This window comes from Aquarana catesbeiana, linkage group LG06 (assembly GCF_042186555.1).
Source record: "Aquarana catesbeiana isolate 2022-GZ linkage group LG06, ASM4218655v1, whole genome shotgun sequence".
NCBI classification, from domain to species: domain Eukaryota; kingdom Metazoa; phylum Chordata; class Amphibia; order Anura; family Ranidae; genus Aquarana; species Aquarana catesbeiana.
Window position 1 is genome coordinate 264,415,351 of NC_133329.1, and position 19,651 is coordinate 264,435,001.

Below are 19,651 nucleotides of genomic sequence, written 5' to 3' on the forward strand. Positions count from 1 at the left end.
GAACTCCTCCCTGCCCTGTTCATGGACTCGGCTTGGGTCAAAGTAAGAACCCCAACACCAAGCCCCTGCATAACACGAACTCTATGACGAGTACGTAACCGCAATATGGTTTCAAAACGGTCAGCTGGTCAGAATGAACAGAACGCCCTGAAATTCAGAAAGGCCTGAGAAGAGCAAGCTGAAAATCAGAAATGAGCGGACAAGAACGTACAGATGCGAACTAACTACACGCACTGAAAACCAGATACGAACCCACAAACACAAACTGAAGAGCAGTAACGATCGGAAAAGCGCAAATCTACTCTCAACAAACTTCTACTAACAAGAGATTAGCAGAAGGAGCCCATAGGGTGGCACACTGGCTATTGAACTTCCTCTTTATAGTGCCGTTGTACGTGTTGTATGTCAGCGCGTTCTTGATGATCGGAATTTCTGACAACATTTGTGCGACCGTGTGTATGCAAGACAAATTTCAGCCAACATCCGTCGGAAATAAATCCAGGATTTCGTTGTCGGGAATGTCCAATCGCGTGTACGCGGCATAAACGTTCCTTTTAACTGCACCAAATGCATGTAAATTCATGTACTGTAAACTGATGCAGACCAATGCTGATGCATGTAATAGCACATAAAGTATGAAAACACACAAACTCCTATTCCACCACTGCTTTCACATGCTAGTAGAAAACTACCAACGTGTGAAACAAGCCAGACCACATACACTCTCTCATTTAAAAGGCCAGTAATTGGTGCTATTCTCTGTAATAGGAATTTGCTGGAAGGACAGCATTTTGCAATAACGTACAACTAATAATAAACTCTATTGGCTTAATCCCAAAATGTTTATCATTAACAGTAATGTTGGAGAGCCTACAGAAAAATAGGACAAAAAAACAGTATGATAAAAGATGCAGACAAACAGGTCCAAGGACATACTCGAGTGTCACGTTGCACTGTTATTAGTTTAAATATTGGAAGAGTCTGCCTCTGCTGTAGATTATCATTGTGGGCTGTTTTTACAGGATTGTGATTCTACGTGCACCTGAAGTATCCATTCACCCTGAAGGACAATTTCCATTCCTCTGGATTTTAATGAGTATTCCCTTAGGGCCTTTGCTCCAAGTTAAGGTGTACTATAGAAAGTCTAGTGTATTTTTGCAAAGCTGATTTACACATGGCTGATGTGACTCCACTGAGCACTGCTTTTTTAATCTGGATGGTTGAACTAATATGTTATTACAGCATTTAAGGGCTTGGATTTGGGTTTTTTTCATGCTTATAAACATACGTCAATCCTTGGATTTCTCACTTCAAAAATTAATTTCAAAGGCAAATGTAAGAGTTGCAAACACCTGTAGAACAGTGGAAAAAACATGTCAGATTTAAAGAGTAACTCCACTTTTGTTGATAAAAAAACATTCCCCTCTGGTTAATCTAAGGACTAGTAAGGTGTGTGTGTGTGTGGGGGGGGGGTACTCTTCAATGGTGTACATTTAGACTTTACAACAATAAATTGTCTCTCTACATAGCAATTCTGAAGCTGATTCATAGAGGTCAGTGATGTATGTAAACAACGGCAGGGAAAGGTAATAGTCATCACTTTTCTGCAGGAGAATATATTACTAAGTGTATATGGTTGCTGGGTTTCTATAACATAATATGTGTGGTGTTTTCATTTCTATGTATTAGTTTCTAATTTTTACTGACTAATTATTTAGTTTTATTGATTAAAAATATTTAATTACACAGTTTACTTAATTTTCTGCATGGACAAAAAATGTCTTCGCGTAATAAAGCGCATTTCAATTACTGGAAGTCGGTGTTAAGCTCATCAACTAAAATATTTTAGTCGACTAAAATACAACTAAAACAATTCAGATGACTAAAATACGAGTAAAACGGCATTTTACTCAAAAGACTATGGTGTCCGTTTATGAAACTGTGAACAGCAGTGATCTTGAGGATCACCGCTGATCTCAGCTCATAAACGGTTTATGAAACAGAGATGATCGGGGGAGAACATGTTCTCCGCCGATTATCTCAGCACACTGAGAATCCATCATTGTCTGACACAGAAATGGCCAGTTTATGAAGCTGCGATCTCAGCACTTCACTGGCGATCTGTGTCAGAATTCACACTTCCCAATTCAGCAGCTCAGAGGTGGAGAATCGGGGAATGACGAGAGAATCCCGGGGGGACTGAGGAGGAAGAAGGAAGATTATTGACTTCCTACTGCCTCGATCAGACCCCCCAAGACAGTAACTATGTCCCCCTGTCATATTTATGCGTATATATACTGTATATATATATATATATATATATATACTGCATTATGTAGGGGGACTAATTATTTTATTAACATGAGGTGGACCGTCTGTCCGTGTACTGAGCAGTGATAAATTATCACTGCTTAATAAACGGACACCTCACGTGTTTCAGTGAGTTTCTGGTACTGTAATCTCAATAAGTCTCTAGAGATTCCAGTATCAGGGGGCGTTCTCCCCGTTTGAAGCGTTTGTAGATCGCTTCACTCCTCCAAAGGAGAAGAGATCTACACCGCTTCATAAACTGGCATATGAACTATATGAACTCTCTTTTCGGCCCCACATCCAATCACTTTCCAAAGCTTGCCACCTCAATCCCCGCAACATCTCTAAACTACGTCCCTTTCTAACCAATGAAACCACAAAGCTCCGGATTCACTCCCTGGTTATCTCTCGCCTTGACTACTGCAACTCACTCCTCATTGGCTTACCTTTAAATAGACTATCCCCCCTTCAGTCCATCATGAATGCTGCTGCCAGACTCATCCACCTTACAAACCGCTCAGTGTCTGCTACCCCTCTCTGCCAATCCCTCCATTGGTTGCCACTCGCCCAACAAATTAAATTCAGAATACTAACAATAAGTTACAAAGCCATCCACAACTCTGCCCCCAGCTACATCACTAGCCTAGTCTCAAAATACCAACCTAATCACCCTCTTCTGGAATTTGCTACCCCAATCTGTCAGAAGGTCTCCAAACTTATCCACTTTTAGGCGATCCCTGAAAACCTTCCTCTTCAGAGAAGCCTATCCTGCCTCCATCTAGCAACTGCACTATCTTCTCCATTAACGCATCCCCCACAGCTATTACCCTTTTGTAAACTTGACCTTTCCTCCTAGATTGTAAGCTTTAACAAGCAGGGCTCTGATTCCCCCTGTATTGAATTGTATTGTAATTGTAATAATTTTATATATATATATATATATATATATATATATATATATATTTGATATTGTCAAAAGTATTGGGATTCCAGTCTTAGTCCGTAGGGTTCAATATTGAGTTGGCCCACCCTTTGCAACTATAACAGCTTCAACTGTTCTGGGAAGGCTGTCCACAAGGTTTAGGAGTGTGTCTATGGGAATGTTTGACCACTCTTCCAGAAGCACATTTGTGAGGTCAGGCACTGATGTTGGACAAAATGGCCTGGCTCACAGTCCCCTCTCTAATTTATCCCAAAGGTGTTCTATCAGGTTGAGGTCAGAACCGTCAAGTTCCTCCACCCCAAACTCGCTCATCATTGTCTTTATGGACCTTGCTTTGTGCACTCTTCCAAATCACCAAATCATTTGGTGGAGGGGGGATTATGATGTGGGGTTGTTTTTTAGAGGTTGGGCTTGGTCACTTAGTTCCAGTGAAGGGAGCTCTTAATGCATCAGCATACCAAGACATTTTGGATAATTTCATACTCCCAACTTGGGGATGCCCCTTCCTGTTCCTACAGGACTGAGCACCAGTGCACAAAGCAAGGTCCATAAAGACATGGATGAGTGAGTTTGGGGTGGAGGAACTTGACTGGCCTGCAAAGAGTCCTGAGCTAATCCCAATAGAACACATTTGGGATTAATTAGAGCAGAGCCAGGCCTTCTCGTCCACATCAGTGCCTGATCTCACAAATGCGTCTCTGGAAGAATAGTCAAACATTTCCATAGACACACTCCTAAACCTTGTGGACAGCCTTCCCAGAAGAGTTGAAGCTGTTATAGCTGCATTAAACATGTTTGTGTAAAGGCAGGTGCCCCAATACTTTTGACAATATAGTGTATATATCCTTTTTTTAATATATTTTTTAATCTAAGATAGCTATAATGTGGTAGGCTAAATAATTTTATTCTGGAAACTGATGAACCTACCAGTTTGTTTTTAAAATACAGAAATTCGAGCATTCATAGGAAACTCACAGAAGGAGAATGTACAAATTTCAGGCATGGATTGCACAGGGTGGCAATAGAACCGAAGACCCTAGCACTACAAGGCTGCCCAACTTCCACCTGAATATCCATTACTAAGCTAGCCATAGACCTGTGATGGAAATCAAATGTTGGCGTACAATCTGACTACTTAACATTTGTTGCAATATTTGCTTGAAAATCTCCCATTTCCACTCTTATCTCAGCTAAAGGACAATGTCAGACAACCTAAACCGTTTTATTAGATTTATTATATTCCAGTCAAACTGTACTCCTTAGGTTTACATGCTCATTAGTCCTGCTTCAAGGGTTGCCAGGATCAAACCCATTTTTTTTACTCTGTCTGGAAATGCAGAGATCACCTCATGTTAATTACAACTCATTTGGTTTACCAAATATCCTGTCGCCAGAAACATGGCTAATGGACCTTTTGAGGACATCTCCTTAAGAAAAGCTTTTGTCAGGTTAAAAAAAAAATAAAAATCAGCAGCTGCAAATACTGTTACTGCTGACTTTAAATAAAAAAAAAAACACTTACCAGACCAGGGATCCAGCACTGTCATCATCCGGCTGGTTCTTCCCTGGTTTTCGAATCCTTGGCACCGCCATGTTGAATGTGGGAATCTGACTGTGACTTCTGACTTTACAGCCAGCTCCCCACTGCACATTAACAAGCCCAGGAGGTTGCGGGCAGGAAGTGGCTAAACCTCTGCTCCGATTGCCAAGGCAAACCGAATAGTGGGAGCGGATACCTTTCAAAATTAGGTAGCCGCTCCCAAAAGAAAAAAAAAGAAAAAGAGAGAAGAGGTGGGAGAAGGAGGATAAATGGAACTTCTCTTTTTAGGTGAAGTTCTGCTTTAACATTATATCAAAAAAGGTTTTTACAGACTATGTACTTTTATGCTAAAATGTGTGTCTTACTTAACTGGAAGGCTGTGTACCTTCCATCAGTCCTGATGTGAATATGTCCGATTATCTCTGTTCTCCCACTCTACAAGTTAACATATGCAAATAGTGGCCACCCAGCTCTGTTTGATACATTTTGGCAATTGTGGACCTTCTCTTCTCCTGCTGTAGCTTAATGTCCTTTGTAGCCTGTTTCATTGTAACCTAAATTAGTGTACTTTGGTCTCTCTAGTTTCACAATAATTTTACCCTCATAACATCAGTAAGATCCTCTCTGTGCCAGAGATTCTGTACTCTTTACAATATCAGCCCTTCATGTTCTATGGTATTTTGGTACCTGTGTCTGCCTTTCCCCCATTGTGTTTTTGTACTTACTTCATGTAACCTCATTTAAAAATCATCTTTAAAAAAACATGCAAGCTTATATTGTCCAAGTTTGCATAATTATGCAGTATAAGAGACTTTGTAGACATGACCCAAACATGATCAGAGGATGGGGCTAGGTCAGGCATAGTAAACCGTGTAGAAAAAAAAACCCATACACAAAGACTGTTGCCTGATATATTTTTTTATTTGCGAATTCTCTATTTGTCCCAAAAAATTGAGGCTATTTACGAGTACACATCCTCAGGCACATTCAACGTTATATTATTCACTTCAAGAGAGTTTATTGAAAAACTTGCAGGTTTAAGTGTCTCGCCGTCGGTACTCAGAAGAGGGGAGCAGGGGTCCAGTTCCCTAATCCAGACGTGTCAAAGACCCCGCTCAAACTGACCTGGTGCTTAGAAGATGTGTGGCCTCAGCCAGCGCTGCCACGCCCCCTGACACATTTCACCCAGCCCATCGGGGCATGGTTACAGCCAAGCCTGGTCATTGTATTCTTTTTTTTTTAAATCACGTTTGTATTGAAGTTTTGTTAAGTATACACAACTGTCAGATATCACCAGACATTGCAGTATCATAAATAGTTGTTCTAAGCAAACAGTCAAATAAGTTCTATAAGTGCAATCAGTGGAGTGGCCAGAGCCAGGCAATATATACTATGAACTCTTTTCTTGGCTTTTAGTTTGGCCATACACGGAGCAAATTTCTTTCCTGCAACCATGGATTGCAGGAAAGAAATTTGCTTGATTCCCCCATAGCAGCCACTAGCGATAATAGGAAGAGAATCCGGCAGGCTAGTTGCACCCAATTTGGTACATTCAGCCTGCCAATTAACGGTTCAAATCTTGGCCCTTCCTGCTGAACCGACCAAGATGTATGGCCAGCCTTAGCCATATACAAAGTAACTTTAAGCAGCAGATATAAACAAACAAATACCACAATGAAATGTTATGTCTGACTATATAATAAGCATGGCCAGCCTCCTCTGACTGGGAACCCTGCGGCTGCAAACAGAAAGAAGAGGGGAAAGACTTTGCTAAGTGAGGCCTAGTCGTTACTGCTCACCACCATCACAGGAGTGAGCTCTTTCTCTGATTCAAACCCCCTCACATACTCTCTCTCTTCCGATGTAGTAGCTCTGAGCTCAGCATTTGAGAGCTCACTCCTGCAATGGTGGAGGTGAGCAATAATTACTAGGCAACGTCCTGGGAGTATTCCAGTCAGGCTTCATAAGATATGTAAATAGACTACACCTATAGCAAGGGCTTTATTCAACTTTAGTCAGAGCACCACAGTTTGTTTTTATCTACAGATGACTCTTATATGCATAGGCAGTTTTGTGGTAAAGTTGAACTATCCCTTTAAGCACAGGATGTGAAAGATGTAAAAGTTCTAGTACTAGGGCAAAGAGTAAAGGGGAAAATGAGAACCCCTGTTGTGTTCCATTGCTGATGGAGAATAGGTCAGACAGCAAGCCATTCACCTGCACCCTCGCAGTGAGACCTTGATAAAGAGCTAGAATCCAGCCAAACATATATTCCCCCAGGCCTAACATCCATAACATTTCTTCCATGTACATCCAGTTCACTTCTGTCAAAGGGATCAGATAACAAAAGTAGGTATGGGCCTTTTCAGTGCCATGCTTTGCCCAATGCATAACATTAAGAGCTCTGAATGTATTATCACAGGCCTCTTAACCATTATAAAATCTGATCAAGGTGAACAATTGATGCAACATGGTCCTGGAAACTCGTAGCTAGAAGCTTAGAAAACATTTTGGTGTCCTTATTTGGAAACAAAATAGGTCTATTGTTTGGACAGTAATCTGAGTCCTTTCCTGTCTTGGGGAAGACTGTGATATGTGCCAACAATGCCTCTTTCGGTTGGGGGTTAGAGGTGGTAATAGCATTAAAGTAATAACACACTGGTTTAAGTAGGATCGGTGACAGTTTTTTATAATATTGATTGGTGAAACCGTCTTGTCTCGGGCGGTTGCTCAGCCAGAAATTATCATACCCACTCCTTAAATTGGGCATTTCAACCCCTCGATTATTAAGTCTCAGATTTGGGGGAAAGCTGTTTTTTTAGGCAGTTGATCTCTCTGCTCAGAATCCATTAGGAGGGGAGTAGGGTTAGGAAGGCCATACAATGAGGCATAACATTTCTGAAATTCTCAGCCCATGGCAGTTGAATCTAGTATTGGTTTATCATGTACAACCAATCTGTGAATTTGATTCGAAGACTGCTGTTTCCTCAAACCTGTAGCTAAGAAATGGCCACATTTATTTTCATATTCATAAAACCAATGGGCATATGATGATTGTAATCTGATGTCAGGGAAGGCTCCCTGCTGTCAGAACACAATCACACATCGAATATGTGGATGGGAAATAGGATAATTTTTTTAATTCAACCCGTTGATTGAATGAAAAAAAAGAGATGAATGTATGAGCTGCCTTACACAGCACTGAGAGTGAGGTAGAGGTTAGGGTGATTATCTAAGGATAGTTTAGAGGAGAAACAGTTCCTAAAAGTTAGCCATGAGACTAGAGGAAGTCAGGCCTGGTGTAAATTTGGACAGTGTCTTGTATATATCTTGGGTTCTCCTTGATGGGCTAGTATAAGTGGTGGAAATTTTGACCAGGGGTTCTGGCAGTCTAATAAATAGAGAACAATAGTAGTAGAGAGCAAGAGAGAGTAAGGCTTGCCGTAGATGGATCAAAATCCAGCCGGTTCAGCAGGGAACGGACGAATTTCGATTCACTCTATGGACGTTCTAACGATCGACTTCTGTAGAATGGGAATGCCGAAAAATGTTGTTGATCATCGGCTGCAGGCAATCCACTGCAGCCATTGATCAATGTATTGTGACAGTGGATTAGTCCCACTGTCAGAATACAATGGCACAGTGGGGAGGATTCCTCCATCCACCTCACTTGTGTGTATGAGGGAATCTATTTATTGGCAGCTTAAAAGTGTAGAGAAATTAGAAGAAATTAGTTAAAAAAGTAGAAATAAACAAGAGGGATGGGAAGCTTGTTTGGAGGAGAATGTGGCAGGGGGAACTTTTTCGATAAAGGGGGAAGAGTCCTTCCAGGCCTATGAGGGCCGTGTCACACCAGAACACAATGCAGGTAAAGTGCATTCCGGGCCTGTTTCCCACACTGCGTTTAAAACACACTGCCTTTGTGATCTGCTGTGGGTGCCAATACATTGGAAATGTCACCGCAAAGGCAGATCGCAAATGTATTGCACTTGCAGGCACCAGATCGCATGGTACTCTAGTACCATGGGATTTGGTAAGGCACGTTTTTCAAAAGTAGTGCACTCCAGTGCAATTTGCAGCCCATTCAAATAAATAGGTTGCAAAATTGCACTGCAGGGGAACACGCAGGAATCGCACAGGAACGAGGACTGTGTTGCTGTGTGATTCTGGTGTGAACTGGCCTTGATAGCCAGGTAGCAACCTTTACATCAATAGGATGTTCCTAATGGGGCCTTCTTCTTCTCTGTAGGACAGAAGTCCCTGTTGCCTGATTTAACCTGGATTGGGTTACTTTTATCTTGTCTATACACATACTGTATGATACAGAATGGAAATATACCTTAGTTCCTGCTTTCCTTTGAGAAATAGAAATCTACGATTTCCCTAATTAACTGGTAATTAGACCACTTTGTATTTCTAGACATAATATTTAGGTGCGAGTTACCTTGGACACTGGCCACTCAGTCACCCCTGAGGGCACAACTTTTGCACTCTTGTCACCCTTACTATCTAATTGCTTCATCACCTTCTTTTGTATTCAAAAGTGCCTGATGTTTATCTCAAACAGCTTAGAATTCCCCTGTGACACTAGTGCAATATTTACCAATTCTGTTTAGAAGAACTTCAATGAAAATGTCTTATCTTGCCATAAGCTGTTTTTTCCTGTATCCTGTCATTGTTGTTGAAAAGAGAATTCACCTGAAGGTACACAGGCATGTTTCAAGGTGGTCAGATGTAAGCCAATAATCCAATATCTAAAGATTTTTCTTTCTTTAATGCTTGACACCTATACATGTTTAATGCATATCCTAACATTTGAGTGTAGGCAGTGAACTGTTGTACAAACCTTATTATTCCACTCACAAAATTCCCACTGCTAAAATACAGTTGTCCATTATGCTTAAAGTCTATCTAAACCCCAAAACAAAAACTAACTATATTGCAGCCTATCAATCCTTAGATGTGATTGCTACATTAGGTTAATAATGTAAATAAATAACTAAGTAAATAAAATAAATGAATACAATTCTAAAAAGAAGTAAAAAAAAAAATCCATTCTAAAAAATAAACACATGTACATTGCTCTCTAGAATTTCTAAAAATAAATTCCATTCTAAAAAATAAATGAAGGACTCGTTCACATGTACATTGCTCTCTAGAATTTCTGCCATGGCTGCGAAGCATAACATCGAGGCCGTGGCATGTGTACATCCCTAGCCACTGCCCCTGTTGCTAAAGAGGGTAATGGTTGGTGGGACGTAAAAGCACAGCTCATCACAACCATGGTGTTTTACCCCCCACCTGAATTGTGAATAAGCCCAAGGGCCCCTTTCACACGGGGCTGTCAGTTTTTACTCATCCGCTTGCTCAGCGCGGATCACTTCGTCATCGCGCGGATGACAAGTTCGTCTCTGTTCACTGTGCAGAGACAGACCTGTCAGATCTCCGCTTTCTTCTATGGGGGATCAAGCGGTCCGTTTTCATCCAATACGCCAGGCGGATGGAAAACAGGGTTTCCATCCATCTGGATTTAGCGGATCGGAGCAGATCGGATGTCAGTGGACATGTCACCGCTGACATCCATCGCTCCATAGAGTTGTATAGAGCGTCCATTCAGGTCCGCCTGAAAAACTGACAGGCGGATCTGAACAGTCCGCCCGTGTGAAAGGGGCCAGGGGCCCTGAATGCACACAGTTTTTTTTCGGGCCGTACACTTGCCTGAACCCATATGTCTGTCAAAATTAGAACCTGTGGCAGTATTCATACAGCTGCTCTATCCCTGTAGAGTAACATAGGCTGCCTGCACACAGCTCCAGACGAATCTGGCTACATAAACAAACTGTCGATTCACTCTGTACAGGCCTCAGCACCGACGTGAATGAGCTGCATACCTCATTCACACACAGAGCTTTAGCAGGGATATTTTTTTGTTTGTGTCCACTAATAATAGATTTTAGTGTATTTTTATAAAAAATATGATTTGATATTTTTTGGGGAGGGGGTACGGGCCCTGTCAGGTAGGCTGTACGTAGCCCAGGGATTTCTAACAGCAGCCCTAAATAACACACTTCCTGTGGTTATGCTCACTCTCACACTGTATTTATGGCAAAACAACATAGCCACACTTGAACAGTAGCAATGTCAACCTGTGGAAAGGACAGGGCCACTGATAGGCCAGAACAGTCAACCCTGTTTTACCCGGCCCGGCGTCCTCAGCTCAGCAGGGGGGGCCCGGGCAGCCTCACAGAAGATCGGCGCAGTGGTGGGGGGAGTTACAAGCACTGATCTCCCTGTGTGGCTTTCAATGAAGCGGCTGACAGCTGCTTCATTGAAAGCCACACATGGAGATTGGTGCTTGTAACTCCCCCCACCGCTGCACCGATCATCCTGGACTGCCTATCAAATGTCCCTTAATCTCTGGGCCCCCATGTCCTCTTGCGGCTTCCGGTGTCCTCCTGCGGCTTCTGGCGTCCTGTAGCTTCCAGTGTCCTCCTACGGCTCCCCACATCCTCCTGCGGCTCCTACAGCTCCCATGTTCTCCTCCAGCTCCCCGTGTCCTCTGTGTGCTCCTCCAACTCCCTGGGTCCTCCTGTGGCTCCCGACGACCTCCTATGGCCCCCCCCCTTATGCCAGATCTGTCAGGATGGAGAACAGAGGAACACTGACACCATCCACTCCCCCCAGAAAGAAAGAATTGTTTTAAAAAAAAATATAAATTGTAAAAATAATAATAAAAATAAATTGTAAAAAATAAAATTGTAAAAAAAAAAAAAAACTAAAAAAAAACTACTGACACCACCCACTTCTCTACTGACAGAATTTTATTTATTCATTTCAGGTACTTATATAGCGCCGTCAATTTACGCACCACTTTACATATACATTGTACATTCACATCAGTCCCTACCCTCAAGGAGCTTACAATCTAAGGTCCCTAACTCACATTCATACATACTAGGGACAATTTAGACAGGATCCAATTAACCTACCAGCATGTCTTTGGAGCGTGGGAGGAAACCGGCGTACCCGGAGGAAACCCACGCAGGCACAGGGAGAACATGCAAACTCCAGGCAAGTAGTGTTGTGGTTGGGATTTGAACCAGTGACCCTTCTTACTGCCAGGTGAGAGTGCTACCACTACACCACTGTGCAACATCAACTGTCCTAATGATACGATCCACTGCCAACCTCCTCCTCCAAAAAAAGAATTGTGAAAAAAAAAAGAAGAATTTAAATAGTAAAAAAATAAATACATTTGTAAAGCATTTATAAAAAAAAAAAATAAAAAAATAAAAAAAACTGCTGACACTGTCCACTGCTCTACTGACACCGTTCATTTTTTCAAGGCAGGTTTGGGGAGGGGCCAGGGGTGAGGCTGAAGGGGGCCCTGTCAGGTAGGCTGTATGGAGCCCCATAATTTCTATCAGAGGCTCTGGGAGAGGATAGTGCAAAATGAACTAGTAGATTTAGACTTTACATAAGTGATTAACATATTAAAGCTAATATTTTTGAAGCAGTTACAGCAAAAGGTTAGTTTCCTTTTGGGATAAAGGTTTTAAAGCAGAACTAAAATCACTATACTTATCTCCACCCTTACGTCAGAAGTCCACAAGGTGTCCCTCACCAGCGCTAGCATCTTGTCCTCGAGTGTCAGACTTTGGGCATTGCATGTTTTTTCTGCGATAAATAGCTTTTTAGTGTTTTTGATCATTTGTTTCAGCATTTATTGAGATAATACCTGGTGATCCTGCCACGAAGATTCTTGTTTAGGCGCTGGGTTCAGCATACAAGTGGCCTTGCTGACACATTACACAGGTATGGTCCACTGTTGTCACTATCATGAAACTGAACCAGGTCAATAATCTACAGCCAATGCTGAAACAAGTAATAATAGACAAGAAGTGGCTGAAAAGGCTGTAGGAGATCAGCAGTGTTGAGATCCAGGAAAGGATGAAAATAAGGTTAATGTGGGATTTTAATAAAAAAATTAAAATAAAGCTGAATTCCAGGAAACTTAAAATTCTCCCTTGCATTAGGGCTGCACCTGCACTGAGTGGGTTAACTGCTCGTTTGGGTCTAGGGTGAAAAGAAAAGTATATTTATTTACCTGATACTGTGCTCCTCTGCACTGCTTGACAGGTCTGAGGTGTGAGGAAACTGAGGGACATTCCACCACTGGAGCATGAGTGAGTGCTATCTGCCAGGGGAGCAGAGGAAGTACTTTTAGGCCGCCCATAGACAGAGCAAATTTCTTTTTGATTCAAGCAGGAAAGAAATTTGCTTGATTCCCACATCAACACAGACAGTGTTGATGCGGGAATTCCTCCTGCCGGCCATTGTCTTCTCCCGGGGAAAACCGTCCCCGTCGGGAGAAGACAGTGATTATTGCTAGTGGCTATAGCACCCGCTTGCAATATTCGCAAGCGAATATGGCAGGCTGGATGTACCCAGGTTGATCAATCGATCAACTTGGTACATTCAGCCTGCCTATTGATGGTTCGAATCTCGGGTGGTTCTTGCTGAACCAGCCAAGATTTCAACCGTGTATGGCCGGCCTTACTCTCTTTTAGACTAAATGAGCAGTTAACTCTTGCAGTGTGGGTGCAGCCCCACTGCGAGAGAGAATTTTCAGATTTGGGGCTTGAAGGTTTATATTAGTATAGGACCTTCACACATCCTCAACAGCATATACTGGAGCCAGGACTTTACTGGACAGTCTAAACAGTGCTGATACTTTAGAGCAGTTCTGTTGTGGAGGAAACGTTATCACTTTTGGATACCATCTTGGCGATCTCCATCCTGATCCTTACCACCATATGCTTGTTTGATGTTGCCATAAATGGCTCAGCTGCGAAGGACGAATTGCTCCACTTTTACCTGTGAATACCATTCCTGTGACCTCCATCTTGACTTTTGATACTACATGCTTGGTTTATGCTGCCGTCTGGTAAGCGTATTTAATCTTCTCCCCTGGGTGGTGGAAGCACACATCATGGTGACTCCTTAAGTTCTACACCCCTGGATGTTTTGCCACAAACATATGTGAACGAATTTGTGTTTTAAATCACTAATGGGACTATACAACCAATGTTGGTTTCACATATAGAAATCTCTTGCACAGTGCACTTTATTTCATTTATGTTAATAATCAGATGATGATGTTTTAGTCATTTGGTTGTACGTGGAAGTTACAATCCACATTGTACATCATAGTATGTTGATATGTCAATATTCAATTTTTAATTTTAGTGCTGCACTTTTTCACTTTATTAGGTTTATATTAGTTACTTTTTTAGATCTACTTTATGAAACACTTAAAGTGTCTCTTTAGCCAAAACATTTATTTTATAGTTTTGGACAAAGTGGGGGGGATTAGGACTCTTGTCAGGTTTTTAATTGCAGCCAAAAACTTTATTTGAGGGATGTACCCTTATTTCCTGTACTGAGGCCAACCTGCAACACAGACAGAAATAAAACGATTTAAAAAAAAATAAAGTAGAGCAATGCCAAAACCCTTGTCAGATTTTTATTGTTGTCTTTTTCCCTGTTGCAAACTTTCCTTCACTTCTTGTAAAAGTGAGAGGAAACCTCTCTAGTGGAGTGAAATAATCCCTCCCAACTTTTTAAAGCTAAAAAAAAAAAAATCTATCTATCTATCTATCTATCTATCTATCTATCTATCTATCTATCTATCTATCTATCTATCTATCTATCTATCTATCTATCTATCTATCTATCTATCTATCTATCTATCTATCTATCTATCTATCTATCTATCTATCTATCTATCTATCTATCGTTCAGTAGGCATTTCCATATTATTTTTCTACAAACTGCTATTCCAGATGGATTAAAAGAAGATCAACAAAATCAATGGATGAAAATCATTATTATAATGTACTTGTAACTGGCTTCCTAAACAGTTGTGTAAGTACAATTCACAAGCTGTCACATTCACACTTGCGTCTAGTCTGAGTAGCAGGAGATAAATATAGGCCTGATGATCCTCACACCTAGCAAGCCAACAAGCTGATTGCTTTGGTGTCACTGAAGCAAACTGAACATATGTCCCAGATGGTGCAAAGATGTTGGGGCCTAGTGACATATTGAGCAGAATAATCAGGAAGATCACAGTCATGTACCAGTTCCTGGTTAGGCCTGCATACATAATTTAAGGGAAGTGTGTTTTGAAGATGGGCAGTAGTATGGCAATGGGTTTAGAAGAAGTAGCAGTCATTATAGGGGCCGTGGACCTGGAGGGTGGGATAGCTCTAAATCTAGCCATATATTCATTGCAATTAGATATAGCTATAAAACTTTGGATCCCATTTTTGTTGAAAAAGCAAAGCAATAAAAAATATGCACTGGTGGTTTTGATTCTGCAAGAAGATGGAATCGAAATTGACTCCATCAAACTCAGAGTTTAAAATATGATAGCTTTCTATGAAAGTGTCCATGTTGGCCACCAGGTTTGCACACATCTCAGGAGGGATTTTGTCCCACTCCTCTTTGCAGATCCTCTCCAAGTCATTAAGGTTTCAAAGGCTGATGTTTAGTAACTCGAACCTTCAGCTCCCTCCACATATTTTCTATGGGATTAAGGTCTGGAGACTGGATAGGCCACTCCATGACCTTAAAGAGCTTCTTCTTGTGCCACTCCTTCGTTGCCCTGGCCATTGGGCCATTGTCATGCTGTAATACCCATCCAAGACCAATTGTCAATTCACTGGCAGAGGGAAGGAGTTTTTAACCCAAGATTTGAGGGTACATGGCCTAGTCCATCATCCCTTTCATGTGGTGAAGTTGTCCTGTCCCCTTAGCAGAAAAACACCCCTAAAGCATAATGTTTCCCAGTGGCAGCTGGTGAAGTTTTAGGATGGGGCGACGCCAGACCCTGCCCTTTATTTTTGCCCCCTCCCACTTCCAATAAGCCACACCCCTTATATAATCAATTTCTGTCCCCTATATTCCACCCATAGTGTCAGGAGTATACAGTGCAGCCTCACAGGACATAGTATAGAGCACAGCCTCACAGATCAGGGTAAGATGGAGAGAGAGACTCCAATTCCTCAGCTCAGCTCACAGCACCAGGAGACATCCAGTAAAGCGACCACTAAAGCCTGTCAGCCTTCCCTGCACTCCCAGTTGTGTGTGAGGGCAGAGAAGGGCTGTTGGTGCAGGGGGGCAGGGTTATCACAGAGGATATTGCAGGTCTATCAGTGTATGATGCTCAGCTGCTTCCTCCAGCTGCTTACTCTGCTCAGACTGTCTCCTCCTCCCCTTATGTTCCTCCAGCACAGCCTGCCATCCTCTGTCTCTCTATTCCTGGCTCTCCTACGCATAGTTCTCAAACTTTTCCATTGTCACTGTGAGCTAGGGTTGCCACCTGTCCGGGATTCACCCGGACAGTCTGGGTTTGGAATCATGTGTCTGGGTTTCAAACTGCCTGAAACCCGGACACATTATTCAGACTGGACTATGGCCTCCCAGCAGGGTTGCTGGCTGCAGTTGTCTAAGCTGAGAGTGTGTTACACTCTCTTTCACACTGCCCAAAGCCAGCACTAACAGTTCCCCCCACATACAGAGGGGAGAGGAAAGAGGGCTCAATCTGCTCCTCTTCCTCCCACCCCTACCCCTCTGTGTCTACCCACACTCCAATCCCTAGCGCTGTACCGCAGAAATGGGAATTTGAAGTCCAGCAGCCTCAGATACATCTGGATGAGAGATGCTGATTGCCAAGGGATAAGTGAGCTCACCATCCATCCCTGTCTGTGATTGAAGTCTCCCCTTCTCTCTCCTGCCTCTGAGTGAATACACTAAGGTAAATCAGGGTTCTCAGAGCACCCCTTATATCACAGTTCCCCTTTACACCAGAGGCCACAGTGTCCTCACCGTGCATCAGAGTACTCAGTGTTTCCCCTTAAATCAGGGTTTCCAGAGCATCCGATATGTTAGAGTCCCCAGAGTTCTCCCTTACAACAGAGTCTGCAGTGTCCCCCCTTACAGTGTAAGGGAACTCTGAGGATTTAGATGTAAAATGGGAACTCTGTGGATTCAGATGTAAAAGGGGAACTCTGCAGATTCAGATGTAAAGGGGGAGTTCTGTGGATTCAGATGTAAAGGGGGAACTCTGCGGATTCAGACGTAAAAGGGGAACTATGTGGATTCAGATGTAAAGGGGGATTTCTGTGCATTCAGATGTAAAGGGGGAACTCTGTGGATTCAGATGTAAAGGGGGAACTCTGTGAGTTCAGATGTAAAGGGGGAACTCTGTGAGTTCAGATGTAAAGGGGGACTCTTGTGATTAACTTCATATGATTAGAAATGTTATTCAATTGAAAAATATATGTATAGTTTATACTATAAAAAAAATTACTGTGCACCGCTAAAGTGTTTGAGTTTGACTTGAAGAAAAGGTGGCAACCCTACTGTGAGCATTGTCACAGTGAGCATGCAGTATTAACGTAAAAAAAATAAAGTCTAGTGTAATGTTAGAGGCAGACAAATAAAAAAAAAAACATTGGAGCTTGCTATCTGCAAATTGAATGACCATTCCGAGCCATGAAAAACAATGTTGCCTTAACCATATCTTAAACAAAGTAAAGTAATTTACGGACAGTAAATCACCATAAAACAACACTTTTTCAGCTTAAATAATATATTTAAGGCTCTGCAAGGAGAGATATCAAATATTTTTGTACAACATTATATCAGTATGACACAACTGGAATAAATCCAAAAACAACAAAATTGCCTGTATCTCCCAGGCTGAACATATACACAAGGCTAATGCCTCTCACAATCTGCAAAGCTTTGCATGTGAGAACATGCTGACAATGTCTTGCTATGAACGAATGAATTAAATGAAAGTAATTTGTCTCCAGGAATTAAATTGGATTACTTTTTGGGATCCCCCAGTGCAGAAGCTTGGAGGGGTCTCCCCAGCAGATGTAAGCTCAGGTTTTTGATGCTGTGGTACTGTATAAGCACAATAATAATTGAAGATGAACCATAGAACCGATGGGGCAGGTGGCTTTCTGATCCTTATTGGAGGACTCTGAAGAAGTAATCTATGATGAAACGCATTGGAAAGAAACCATAATGTCAGACACAAGGTTATATTTGTGGATATGTATATACAGTATCTCACAAAAGTGAGTAAGTGCAGATGGCACTATGTAGGAGCACATTTAACAATTTTACCTTCATATACATATACACAGTATCTCACAAAAGTGAGTACACCCCTCACATTTTTTGATAAATATTTTATTCTTTCTTTTCATGTGACAACACTGAAGAAATGACACCAGCTTGTATAACAGTGTACATTTGCTGTCCCCTCAAAATAACTCAACACACAGCTATTAATTTCTAAACCGCTGGCAACAAAAGTGAGTACGCCTCTCCCATCCTCTGGAATGCTCTACCCCAATCTGTCCGACTGTCTCCTACTTTGTCCACTTTCAGACGATCCCTGAAAACCCCACCTAACAACTGTACATTTACTTTCTCCATCAGCACATCCCCACAGTTATTATTACCTCTTGTATCTCTTGATCTTCCATCTTAGATTGTAAGCTCTAATGCCGCGTACACACGACCGGACTTTACGGCATACTTGGTTCGGCGGACCGGAGTCCGTCGGACAATTTGATCGTGTGTGTGTTTTTTCCCCAAAAGTTCGACGGACCTAGAAATGAAACATGTTTCAAATCTTTTCGACAGACTTGAGTCCGGTCGAAAAGTCTGTTCGTCTGAATGCTAGTCCGACAGACAAAAACCAACGCTAGGGCAGCTATTGGCTACTGGCTATGAACTTCCTTGTTTTAGTCCGGTCGTACGTCATCACAAACTAATCCGTCGGACTTTGGTTGATCGTGTGTAGGCAAGTCCGTTCATTCGGAAAGTCCATCGTAAAGTCCATCGAAAAGTCCGCAGGACAAAGTCTGCCGTAAAGTCCACTCATGTGTACGCGGCATAAGGAGTAGGGCCCTCTTACTGTATTAAAGTGTATTGTATTTGTACGGTCTACCCTCAAGTTGTAAAGCGCTGCGTAAACTGTTGGAGCTATATAAATCCTGTATAATAATAATAATACGTGAAAATGTCCAAATTGGGCCCAAAGTGTCAATATTGTGTGTGGCCACCATTATTTTCCAGCACTGCCTTAACCCTCTTGGGCATGGAGTTCACCAGAGCTTCACAGGTTGCCACTGGAGTCCTCTTCCACTCTTCCACTCCTCTTCCACTCCTCCATGATGACATCACGGAGCTGGTAGATGTTAGAGACCTTGCGCTCTTCCACCTTCCGTTTGAGGATGCCCCACAGATGCTCAATAGGTCTGGAGACATGCTTGGCCAGTCTATCACCTTTACCCTCAGCTTCTTTAGCAAGGCAGTGGTCATCTTGGAGGTGTGTTTGGGGTCGTTATCATGTTGGAATACTTCCCTGTGGCTCAGTCTCCGAAGGGAGGGGATCATGCTCTGCTTCAGTATGTCACAGTACATGTTGGCATTCATGATTCCCTCAATGAACTGTAGTTCCCCAGTGCCGGCAGCATTCATGCAGCCCTAGATCATAGCACTCCCACCACCATACTTAACTGTAGCCAAGACACACTTGTCTTTGTACTCCTCACCTGGTTGCCGCCACACACGCTTGACACCATCTGAAGCAAATAAGTTTATCTTGGTCTCATCAGACCACCACAGGACATGGTTCCAGTTATCCATGTCCTTAGTCTGCTTGTCTTCAGCAAACTGCTTGCGGGCTTTCTTGTGCATCATCTTTACAGGAGGCTTCCTTCTGGGATGACAGTGATGCAGACCAATTTGATGCAGTGTGCGACTAATGG